We start from the raw sequence: 13014 nt of genomic DNA, 5'->3' as shown, positions 1-13014 counted from the left end.
TTTTCCTAATATAATGTTGACATATGGCTATTGTGCTCTTAATGTAGTTATTTTGTGTCTGCTGTGTTGTTGCTATCTCATCTTCTGAATTTTCTTCAGGCAATTACTGTCAGAGGTATTTAATTTCTTCAGCTACATATTAACCAGTTGCCAACATTCCCCTGTTTTCAGTGGGGGGGGGGGTGTTTATGGGTTCAAAGCAATATTATTTCAAGGTGTCCTAGGTATACCTGTATACCTGTAAGGCCATCTCAAAATATTCTGATCACACACCTAAGAATGGTAGAGAAGCTTTGGAGAGAATAAAGCTGTTCTTTTGGCCTTCACATGTCACGAAGCCAGGAAAAAACATGCTACGTTGCTTTCATGTCTAATATGTTGAATAGTTGCCTGTGGTTAATTACACTGCGTCGTGGAAGGTGCCACAATCAGGCAGTAGGTTTAAGCCTGTTGAAAGTGATGTGAGGAAACAGATGGAAAATAACTCAGGTAACCATAGAAAGAAAGTACAAAAGCTTTAGTCATAAGTAGGGAAAACACCATGTTTAACCATTTTATGCATTGTAAAAAGCAAACACCTCTGCAAGAAAAAAACAGTACGAGTTAGCACACATTGTTCGATACCATGTGTTGACAATATTTTGACCTTGAGCAAGCAAGACCAGAGGTACATATGAGAAACTGAGAAAGCAATAGCTGGTAGGTACAGATTTAACACAGGGACAGAGGAGGGGATGTCCTTCACATTAACTCTTGCTGGTTCACAACATGCTCCACATCCTGTGATGGGGAACAGCTGCCCTCCTGCAATGCCGTCAAGGCTGTATCCATTCTGACCAGCCTGTACTATTTATTACAGTGTATGGCTTCTTTTTGAGTCTTGTGTCTTGTTCTAATGTCCCTTAACTCTAAACTGTGAAAAAGCTGGCAACAGAGAATGAGACCAGAAAGTATTTATTCTGCAAGGCTTCACGGGGCTAAGTCTGAATGGTTCTCTGAGGAGCTTCTCTCTCTTTTCATTAACTGTAAATAATTTACATCACAGGCACCTAGTCTGGGCAGTGTGGTCACCTGCTCATCATCGTTGTGCTACTGTGCTTTGCCCACATTCCCAGTGTATGATGTAACTTCTCTTTTTTGTGTCTCTGCTTACAAAATGGGGATGACAAGACCTACTTCATCAGCTGCAAGTGTTCCAGCATGTGATCAGGTAATCAGTTTTGCCTTTACAGGCATGACTCGTAGTCGTAATGTTTGCTTTCATGGAACAAATTGCAGATCTCTAAATTTGCAATCTCTAAATTGCAGCATCTAAATTTGTTGCAGTAACTCACTTTGAATGCAAGCTAAGTCCTATGTTTTCAGATTGTACACCACAAATACTAAAATAAGCACTTCCTGGGGGCTGGAAAATAAACCTTGGAAACATATACCCTTAATTTCTCAGAGAAGCAAGAGTATATATTTGAAGAGAAAGAACAAAAGATATGTGATCCGTTCCTATACTTCACAGTTTGCCACATTTTCTTTGAAATTCAACCAACCGTTAAGTCATAGGATAGCATGTACTATTTACAACAAATGAAATATAACAGTTGGTTTTACTGACAAATGACCATACTTTTCTGTAGTGATTTCTAAAGGAATTTTATCGTATGACCATAGGTTGCACAAATGCCAGTTAGAGAGACATGACAGGGGTATTGATAGTATCATAAAAACAGCAGTTACGCTTTACTTAGATTAAATGGTATCTGTAGCAGCTAATCAGACAACTGGTTAGCAATTTAGAAACCAGTTTATTCATAAAATTAAATGTAGCATCAAAAACAATGTGGCACTATGACTAAACTGTGATCATATAGGTTGAAGCATATTGGACAAGAGACCTGTTTGCAAAGTTCATGAGAATTCGGCTGTACTGCAATATTCTGTCAGCCATCATCATTATCTTGTACAGGTACCTAGTGGACAAAATATCAATCTGAAGTACAGAAAACCTGTTAAAATTCACAGTTCAGTGAAAATCTGATTACAGCAGCAACTCTCTTTTCTTCTCCCTGTCACTCCCACCCTTTTGTTCTCTTCCACTTCGCTTTTCTCCTCGAAACAGCAGACAGCGGTAAAATGGTGTGGGTAACATGTGGTATATTAGTCTTATTAGTACTCATTTACAACAAGCCACATAACTGCACTCTTCCTGAGCCTATCCTGCTCAGCACTCCTACTGTCAGGGCACACACTTGGCTGGGCAAGGGTTCAGGACACCTCCTCTCCTGGGCTGTCTTGTTCTCATCTGCCCCAGCAAAGACGAGCTGCTTTCTGCCCCCTTCGTGCATTTGAATGCCTCATTGTTTAAATTGAATTACAATCTTATATTTCAGCCAATCTCTTTATCCCCTGAAACCAAGTTTGAATGTAAAAGTATTTACCATGAACAGTATTCACCATAAACATTACTCCATTCTATGACTGCAATTTTTATCTCCTAATTGAAATACTTCTTATTTTCCTTGCCTCAGTGAGCTGTTTTAAGGAATAGCTGAATGAGATTGTGCTGGAAGACATACAGAGAATTGCTCAAAACAGAGATTTATTTATTTATTATGGAGCAAAATATACCACTTCCAAAATAATTTTACAATTAATCACCTGACATGTACCTAGATTATTAAAATCTGACTTTTCCATAGCCAAGTCATTATGAAAGGAGAATTCATGAGAAGTTATCGAAAAAACACATATGTTGTGACTGGATATAATCCTTGTGTGAGGCCTAACACAGGCTACAAAAATATCCACCCATCTAAAGGATCCTTCTGATCCTCATGATGTCACTGTTGCTTGAAGAAGGAGAGGTCTCATTTTTAAGGGACATTTTAAGATTTCTTAAACCTCAGCAAACCATACTTTGCTCAATATTTTTCTTCAAAATATAAAGAACTACTTTTTATTTTTCTCAGTTAGCTTAAAATAGGAAGTTATGGGGGAAAAAAATAATTTCAGACAACAGCCCAGTTACTGAATGGATTACTTGATGCCATCCCCAAAAGCTGGTTCACAGTGAATCAGGGTCCAGCCTCTATCAGCATCTAGAATCCAATTTGAAATCACCATGCCATTTTCCAGGTAATAGATATAAAAGTTTCTGTGGGAGACAAAGCACCTGAAGTTGGATCACATCATCAGTTTTATACTGATGAGACTTTGGATGGGTTTTCTATTACATATCCAAAGATTGAACATCTGTCTTACCAGAAAGCTTATTCAGGCTCAGCCAAAAGCTTTCATATTCAGGAATACATGTCATAATTTGAGCCTAGTGAACTGGAGATATTCTGGGAGACGAAATATGCCGACATGGAATATTTTAACACAGATGAGATTGGTTAACATGGAAAGGACACTCAGAGAAAAAAAACCAGAGTCTTGAGGTTTTCTAGTCCTCTTTAATTCTGAGTTAATTTTGTTTTTTTCCTGTAATTTTAGTCTGTTGAATACACACTGGACACCTAACTGGAGACAAAGATTCTCTAAAAAAAAAGTATATAACAATAAACAAAATAGCCATAAATTTCAAAAGCATTGGCTCTAAAATAAATTTAAAGTATGTGGCTCCTTTTTATAATGAGATAATAGGAAAATTCTCCCAAGATAAAGCAGACCTCCTGAGACTTAGTTGGCTTCCAGAACGCATCTATTTGTGGCCAACAAGGAGAGCAGATTTCAGGGAAATTTTCCTATAAAGTACCTTGGGAAAAGCAGGCTTTGATCATTCGTACTCTATTTGACCTCCTGAAGGCAGCTGTCTGTATAGTGATCAACCTCCAAACCACACACTTTTCTGGAACACCTATAGTTGGCTGGGGTAAATAGTGCCCAATATGACCATAAAACAGCATCTTCCTGGAGTTACAGTATGCCATAAATCAACCTGCTGTAAGTCAACCAGCTGTCAGAAAATTTAACTTCCCTAAAGCACTTTTAGAAGACAATCCATTTTGGATGTGTTGCCTGTAACAGAGACACAAACCAACAGAGTGCCGGTTTACGCGGTGCTTTATTTAGGGCCCGGGAACCTGAGGACTAGCGTCCCAAGTCAGGATTCCAAAGACCCTCATTTTTCATACAGCTTTTATACTCTCACACAAACATGTCTACGTGCAGTTCTTACTTGTAAGCAGTTACACTTAGTTACAAACACAAACTCATATTTCATACTGATAACAATTGGTAATCATCTACTTTTAATCATAAATCTGTTTAAGTTGTCTTACCCCATAGAAACCCCATAGAAACTGTTCAGCAGACCCTTACTATATCTAAGGTAACAAATCGTTATATACATGCTTGGCTAAATCCTTTGATTATTGTTCCTACCTCTTCAGTACATTCCATTCTCACGAACAAGGTTGCTAACCTACTACTTTGGAGTGCTGCTCTCTAGGCCTACTCTCCTACTAAGCCTTAGCCATTCTACTACTAAATTTGAATCATTCTGCAACAGATGCTTAGGTATCCAGGTACAAAACATAAGGGTCTAGCCTGGAAACAACTTCTTCACACAAGCAGCACCATCAATTTTAGTGTAACTATTTGCATGAGTAAGTATTTTGCAGACTCATGACTTTATTTCATAAGTATCTTTTGTAGAAATAGCATCCTAAAGCCCTTTATGGAATTAAATGACACTGTCCACTCTCTTGTATCTGATATAAATTACAGAAAACAGCATCATAAAGATATTGCACGGTGAATAAATTAAACCATTCGGTCGTAAGGCCAATGACCGAGGGAAAGAAAAATTAAGAGGCAGAGGCAAAGGAGGAAAGATACATTTTAAGATGGAGTTTGAAAAGATATAGAGTCGATGAGGCAGAGAGGCATATTCATGCAATGGGACTGTGTACCAAGAAAAACTTTAAGATGTTCTGATATCCAGACAAACCAACCATGGACAGGTTTGACTAGACACATGGTACATGGAGGCTGTCACACATCTTCCTACACAAACAGCAATTCTCACACCTCACAAATTAATTATAGGGAGAGGTTTAGTGCTTGACTGGTCTATAACTTGTTATGTCTCTAGTTTTTCAGTTCACTGCCCTATAAAAGGCATTTATGTTAGCACAAATCCAGTAAGACACTAGGAGTGTAGCTTCAACCTGTAAACCAGAGACATATGGGGTGATTCCTGAGAGAAAGAACAACGTCTGTGAAGGTCCTCCAAACCCTCCTGCTGTTACACACAGAACTTCAGTAACGGTATCTGGGACGATGGCAATCCAAAGTGGACAAGATTACTGCAGTCACAGTAGTATAATCACAGCAGAAACTCGAGTCAGGTACCACTGGGTTTGGTTTTCACTTCTACCAAAACTAATGGGCCATACCCACATTTATATTTAGGTATCCTGTGCCACTAAGTTCAATGGAACTTAAATACCTAAATATCTCCATAAGCACAAGTTTTATGCTTGGCCTTCAGCAAGTCATTTAAAGATCCTGTACCTCAAATCCTTCCCTATCAAACCAGGATGCTAGCACTTGATAACAATAAATTAAGCTAGGGAAAAGTTTCTGTAATAACACACAGCACCAGAGCCATAATATCTGCCTAACACTTTCTGTGTCACATCAACCAAGATACAAATAATCCAATGCCACAATTAGAAAGTGTTGTCAGAATGTTAGGACTTACTGCCACTACAGGCAGAGTGAGACACTGTCAGGCCCAGAAAGAGATTCTGAAAGCTCCTTTAAAGTTTACCTGCTTATATGTCAGTCCCATCAGAGCTTATGGAATGAAGCTGGAGCCCACAGGAAGACAAGCACATATGATTCCTTGCATCAGATGCAGTGATACCTGGCCTATAGCTTCACAGACCCTTTTCCTGGAATCAGACTAGTCCTTTTAAGGGGAACATGATCAGTTGCATGAAGATAAAAGACCCATTGCACCATGTACATTTTCACTCTAGGTCCTCTTGCCCTGTTCTCATATGCACCTTCTCCTTATCATGGTGCTGATCATTGTCCCAGATTTTCTAGCCCTGCCGCCTCTACCAAGCAGCCTCCCAACACCATACAGATCACCTAAACAGATTTTTTTCCTATCACCTGAAGTTTCCCCTCATGACAAATAGCTTAGGTGTGATCTAGGTATAATGTGCACTTCATGTATATTCATGTCATACATTAAAATTTAAACTCCTTGAAGCTATAAGATAAAGTATATTTTTATATCTTTTCAGGGCAGGTTTATCACTGAAAAGGACAGTTAAATAAAATATTTCCCACTTTTGGTTCTTGCACTTCATTAATATATTGCAGCTATGTGGTCAGTCAGATCATTAACGTCCCCTCCAACCCGAGTCATTCTATGATTCTACAGTTTAAACTAGAAAACCCTCAAAACAGTCACGTTGCTAAGCTGACTCTAAAACATCATGATAACTTTCAGTGCTCTACAGAGATAGCTGCTGATAACTAATCAGTACTTCTGGTCTGGAAAATAATATGATCTATCCTGCTAAATAGAAACAAGAGAAAAATTAGTTGTCTCGTTCTTGTCTGAAGACAAGAGAAAAATACAATTGTATAGGTCTATCACTAGAACAGGTACGGAGCATTTAGGTTCTCAGCTTTGGCAAAGCCTTTTCATGTTTCCCAAGCCCAGACACATTGGCCTGTATTTTCCATGGCAATTTTACATCCTCAGATACCACAGGCTTGGACTCCAGATGCACTGAGCACTTCCAGATTCATACCGTTTTAACTGGAGGTACAGCCAAATCATGCTTCCCTGAGTGCTGGTTGTGAGGAGACTCAAGCAGATCAAAGCACAGAAAAGCATGAAAATCCAGCATTGCTTTTGAAAACTTGGATATTAACAGCCCTTCCTCCGAGTTTTCCTCCCCAGTGCAAAAATGCTGCACCTGCTCGACACACCAGGGTGTTATGAAGCTGAAACCAAAGCTTAGAAGCTTGGAAGAAGCTGCCTCAGAGGAATGATTACTTAGCAAATTCCTCCTTGGAAAGGAAGGAAAATGTGTTATGTCTTATTGAGCCTGACTATAGAAGTGAGACCCCAAAGACTGTATGGTACACAGAAAAGTTAGACATTTGCAAAACCGACACATTCTTAATATGCTCTTTAAGTCACAGGGACACTCACTAATTCTTCATTTGCCTGCTGATCCCTATGCATGAAAGGACGAAGACTACAGATTTTCCCATGTAGCCTGGGAGCCTTGAGGTCACCCTTACTGAATGAATTTATCAATAGAGTTTCAATTTATCTAATATGCTTTACCTAATAAGGCAGTTCCTGTCGTAATTGCTGTTGTAGAGATAGGAGGTTAATCTTTTAAGTGACGGTACTGGACGCACCTGCTGAGAGATGATCTGGAGCTCTCCAATAAAACATTCATGGCTTCATGCCTCCTCTGTTGCACTTAAATCTATGTTAACAGTTTCAAAAAGCTAAAAAGCCAAGCCTATGCTCTGCAGCGACCAATGGCACTGCAGTTAGATATCAGTGTATTCAGCTCAGTGGGATAAATGTTTAGTCTTTGGTAGATTTAGTAGTGGGTGGAAATGACAGATGGAATTCAAGTCTTTTATTCAAAGGCTTTGTTCTCCTCTGCTTTAGTGCAAAGAAGTTCCCTGTGATGTTTTGCTTTCTTTCAAAGAGACCTGAAGCACCAATCATTTTGCTTTATTCCCCTTGAAAAATAAAATAAAATAAAATGAAATAAAATAAAATAAAATAAATAAAATAAAATTTTAAGAAGGCAAGCCAAGCCAAAACATAGAGAAGCAAAACACTTACTTCACAAAGATAAGTCACTAACAAAAAGGTTAGGTCAAAAGAAACAAGACCCAGCATGTCTGGACAGTATAATTTCAAATTTGAAATCATACAATTAAATCAAATACAATTTGTAAAAAATAACCATTTAAAAATGTTCAGTTTGATCAAATAAAATTTGTGATAAATGATCAGGAGTAGGAAACACCCTTTTTTTGATATCAAACTAGAAAAACATCAAATACAGTCACATATCCAATGATTAGTTTCTGGCCCCGGATTCTGTAGGACACTTATTTAAAAATAAAAAGAAAATCTGAAAAAAAACCCCATTGCAACAAATGTATGTATAAGGGTTGTGAAGTACAATAACTAGCAATTGTGGTGGAAGAAAGGAGTGAAGAGAGCAGGATCTCCTGCTTTCCCTTCGACTGTATTTTGCTCCTTAGTCTGCAATTTTCGGAGAACAAACTGTTTTGGAAGAAAGCATAGAGTGCAACTCAGAATGTAACAGTCAGAAATTGTTTCCTCTAACCAAAGTTTGAACCTTCTCTGTGCCCAGATTATTGACACACAGCCCTTAATAAAGGCTGTGTGTTCATAACTCAGAGAAGAATGTGACCTCAAAACTTTGAAGAGCATGCAGAGTTACATGAAAGTTTTCTGGCTCTTCACTAATTATTGTCCTAGCCCTGGAATTATCTAAGTGGGTTTGCATCCATGTTTCTAAAATCCTTCTTCTTCCCTTTGTACTTTCTATATGGTACAGAAATACTGGTACATGTAATTTTGGGAGCGGTTGTTTTGATCAAAAATCTAAAGCTCATACAGTCTTATACCAAAACAGAGGGGGAATTGGAGTCTTTGGTGGTATTACTAATGGTTGTTGACTGAAACTCTTGAATGAATTTTGTTCTGGGAGAAAGTCTGATCCAGAAGGTCACAGATGAAATCATCTGTTGAGGTAATATACTTATAAAGAACTTACAAGCCAATCTCAATGTATTTTATTTTCCAAGAATATCCTTTTATAAAATGAACTGTATGTTTTTTATTGAAAGCTGTTTTTACTAGACAAGCATGTGCAGGGAATGCTTGGAGAGTCAGCAAGAGTGTTGGGAGCAATGTAAGGACAACTCTGAGTTTTGCAAAATGGATTACTGTCTGCTAACCGTCCTTCAAGCTATTTAGGTATGTGATACATTCCCATGCCTTCCATCTGAGCAGCTCAAAGATTCTCTGTCTTAAGTCCATGAGGAATATCCACACACTGTTCATGTTTCTGAGTACTGTGTGAGGAGTGGGGAGAGGAAAGGCAAAAAGGAACACATATCCACACCTTCCCTACTGCAGGAAGGTGAGGTGATTGCATGGGGTAATCACCCTGAGGTGATTACATGGGGTAAGTGAGGGATTAGAAAATAAAGAGGTTGAAGTAACTGATAAGAACGGCAGGACTTCACAGGATGATTCTGCCACACAGTAGAAGTTGCAGTGGTGTTGAATAGCACTTATTGACTAGTTACACCCTACTATTAACTCCGGAGGACAGAGGTTACTTTAATCTGTTAACAATAGAGTTAAAAAAGATTATGGATAAAATTGCTTTTTATAAAGGTTAGGTAGTTAACAAAGATATGACAGACATAGTTTTAAACATGTGGTCCAATTAAGGGTATAGATACCTACAATCTCTGCAAATACCAGTCTGCAGTGGGAAATCAGTAGACTGCCACCAAGGGGGCTCTGCTTGAGAAGACTCAGCAGAAGAAAAGTAACAAATATAACAGCTGAAGGTTAAAGTCCAGTTACCAGTTGCATGTTCATAATGATTTGTTTGATGTGCTTCTTCTTGAAGACAGATAATAAGGTATTGTAGAAGAAAAAATGTTCACCTAGAGAACAAAGAATTCAACAGTGTAATATATTTTGAGGACTAAAACATAAGCATTAAGGTAAAAGTATCAATATTTCAATCCCTAAAAGGAAGCCCTTTTGTCTTATCAATAAATTTTACTATGAACAAAATGGAACTTGAAAATTCTTGAAAAATCCTAGTAAAAAAAGGCACACAAGGGTTAGAATAATTTGGAAGCTGCAGCATAAGTGGAGCCATACTGAATATGAAGATGAGACACATTTAGTTGAAACCTCAGAAACGGATTTTCTCAAAGGAGGATGAAACATAATGTTTGCTATATGCAAAACATAAAGATTGCATCACCATCCTTTTAGATACAGCATATGAACATATCTGCTGAGAGTCAAAAGTGAAAGACTCTAGGAAGCTGCCAGACCTAGGGAAAATGAATATTCTGCAAATATATTTATTTTACATGCAAAGCAAAGCAAAGAAAAATGTTGTTAAATATTTACTCATCACCCAGTAGCTTATTAATCTTTGTTGCAGCAAATACAGATGACTATAGAGTGTGGGCAGAGATGGTCCTTATCGATAAATAATTGGAGGATGCACCACCACAGACTGAGACTCAAAGGTAAGCAGAAGCCCTAACAGGAACAGTGACTCAGTTGCACGAAGAGCAGCTGCACAGGAAATCAGGCCATAACTGTTCCATTGTCGTGCTTTTTTTTTTTTTTTTGGCTGTGTGACTTCCCTCATCTGGCCCCCAGAGTTGTCTTGCTCTAGTAGACATCTCACAGCTATTACTGCAGCACCACTCCAGCACCACTGGAGTCCATGTAGACATGAACTGTACTCTCATGACCTACTATAGGCACTTAATGTTGAGGGTGAATCAGGCTGCCTGTGTAAGAGCAAAAGCTCCACGACTGGCCTGTGGGGAATCTGATTCAGCTCATCAAATGTCTTTTTCTCTCTTTGGTCCTCTAGGTTTCCTGAGAGGAATCAGCACTCTAAGTATTCTTCTGACAATGCAACAGTCACAGTGATAACCTGACTTTGCACGGCAACATGGTGGCAGATTCCCCAATCCAGGAAAGAGAGACTTAAAATCTGAGCTCTACTTCAGACTGAGGGTCATCAACCCCACAGCTCCCATTTCCCTGGGAGGTTCCCACTGTGTGGGTTGCACACCAGGAGATGTTCCCTGTCTTTGCTGAAACTGTGCCTTCTTGTCCCACTACAAGCTTATATGTAAGACTCACAGTATCAGAGAACGCACAGGGAACCTGCCTGCACCACGCAGAAGAAGAGGAGGAGGTCTGGTTCATGATTGCTGTCATTCAATTGTCCTCATCAATTCAAAAGAAAAATACAAAGCCTCCTGGAGCAGGAAGCAGATTATCTTGAAAGAGTCTCCTCCTCACAGTTGGTATAGAGGAATTAATCTAATCAATTCCTTGATTAGATCTTGATCAAAAAATTCAAAGGAAAAAAAATTAATTACTACAGCACACACTGAAAAGACCACAAAATAGTTAACAGAAAGCTTCATTGAAAAATGTGCTGAGTTGCAGTGGGCTCCGGTAATAAAATCAGGACTGGCTGTTTTCCTTGGGGATACAGTGGCCTTCAAGTGTGAGTTATTTAGTGGAAGTCCAAAGGTCTGTGTTATGCAAGAAGGCAGATTAGATGGTCATAGCAGTCCCTTCTGGTCTTTAGCAATTAATCTCTGATGTGTTGTCAGAAGGTTGGTTCATCACAGCCCAAAAAAAAGCAATTTCCTTGCTGATAAATGAAAAATAAATCAATTTTTAGCCTTAGATGAAGATGGGATTCCACTGGTCCCTAGGGGTTGTTTCCCTGTTCAGGCTCTGAACAACTGAGCAAAGGACTGCTGCACCAAACAGCATGTGTTCTTGCCAGGACCTGGATTTATTCTCCTTGTTTCCAACAAAATCACAGCCACAAAAGGTGAATTCCGGCCTCTGAAGACACGGGTAGGTTTAGATGGGGTCTTGGCTTTCAAAGGAGTACAGAATGCTCAATGACATGCAGCTAAACAAATGATGAAAATCAGAGAAGGAAAAAATGGGCTTATATTTATGCTGCAGGATCACAAGTTCACTGGTCCATATTTTCTCCACTAATTAAGTTCTTCAAGTCAAGACTGGACACTGAAAGACATCTTCCAGGAAATTTCACTGAAAGAACTGAGCAGATATTGAGTAACTGATTCTCAAATACCTGTGTGACACCGGCGGCAATGCCCTTCTAACCTACAGTTCAATAGGGAGGGAAGTAAAATGTGATAGGCCATGGCCAAAGAACAAAATCAACATAAGCAGAAGAGAAGGGTTTGAAAGTGAAATAACCAAGCTCTGAGCCCCATATTCCTACCACCAAATTTCACAATCGCTCAAAGATCATTCCTTCAATTTCCAAAATTCATGCAACATAAACCTCCATTTAAATTTAAATCTCCATTTAGGTAACCCTAATTTCCCTTCCCTGTACTGGGATCTTACGAAGACAAAGTGAGAAAATAACAGTGATCAGAGCCTGCGCCCTTTTCAGCCAATTGTAATTCAAGATAGCAGAAGGAAGCAAACCCACAAAACAAGTTATATGCCATTGTCAACAAGGAATGAAAATGAGTGGATTACACTGCCTACCATTATGTTCCTAATGATACCACTGTCAAGAGGATTTCTCTACAGCAAATACAAATGCAAAATTTTCACTGATGTAGTTGCATAAATATTATATTAAATTTTTTAATTTCTCATTGATTATGTTTAAGTATATAACAGAAATATTAATGAACATGTTTGCAAAAGACTAATACAGAGGAACCACTCAGAAATAATGTGAAGTGGGACCACAGTGCCTTTATATGGTATTTGAAGCATCTACCTAGTCAATGAACCTCTGTGGAAGATTAATGTCATTTGAACTTTTATTGTGGAATGTCATTTGTGCACTGTCACACTTTGCACAAATGGTGCTTCAGTCACAGTTCGGTAACACTCCAGCATATTATTTCCCAGGCATTTGAGAGTTTAGAGAATTATTGAAGGGCAAACTGTACTTATTTGGTAATAAGGCAGACTGCAGTTGCAGTCTCCATATGATTTCAAGAAATGGAATCAATGTTAATTTCATTGAACGTAGCAAAATAGTTGTGATAATAACCCCAGTGAAATATTCCACTAGAGAAAAGAGATAGAATATAGTGTCACAGTGTTTTATATTATCTATACAAAAGATTCTAGAAGAAATACCCTAATAATTTCTGTTAAAAAAAATTCATTTGAAAATCACAATTGTAATT

General features: G+C 38.5%; 1 long non-coding RNA gene across 1 annotated transcript; it reads left to right on the top strand.

The window, feature by feature from the left end:
- Positions 1 to 8522: 8522 nt before the first annotated feature.
- On the top strand, positions 8523 to 11596 carry LOC116792531. Its single transcript, XR_004359167.1, has 3 exons — positions 8523 to 9007; positions 10227 to 10314; positions 10671 to 11596. It is a non-coding gene; the product is annotated as an uncharacterized LOC116792531 (long non-coding RNA).
- The last annotated feature ends 1418 nt before the right edge of the window (positions 11597 to 13014 follow it).

Source organism: Chiroxiphia lanceolata, chromosome 1, assembly GCF_009829145.1.
Source record: "Chiroxiphia lanceolata isolate bChiLan1 chromosome 1, bChiLan1.pri, whole genome shotgun sequence".
NCBI classification, from domain to species: domain Eukaryota; kingdom Metazoa; phylum Chordata; class Aves; order Passeriformes; family Pipridae; genus Chiroxiphia; species Chiroxiphia lanceolata.
The sequence above is the reverse complement of the archived record's forward strand: the minus strand, read 5'-3'. Positions and strand labels throughout refer to the sequence as shown.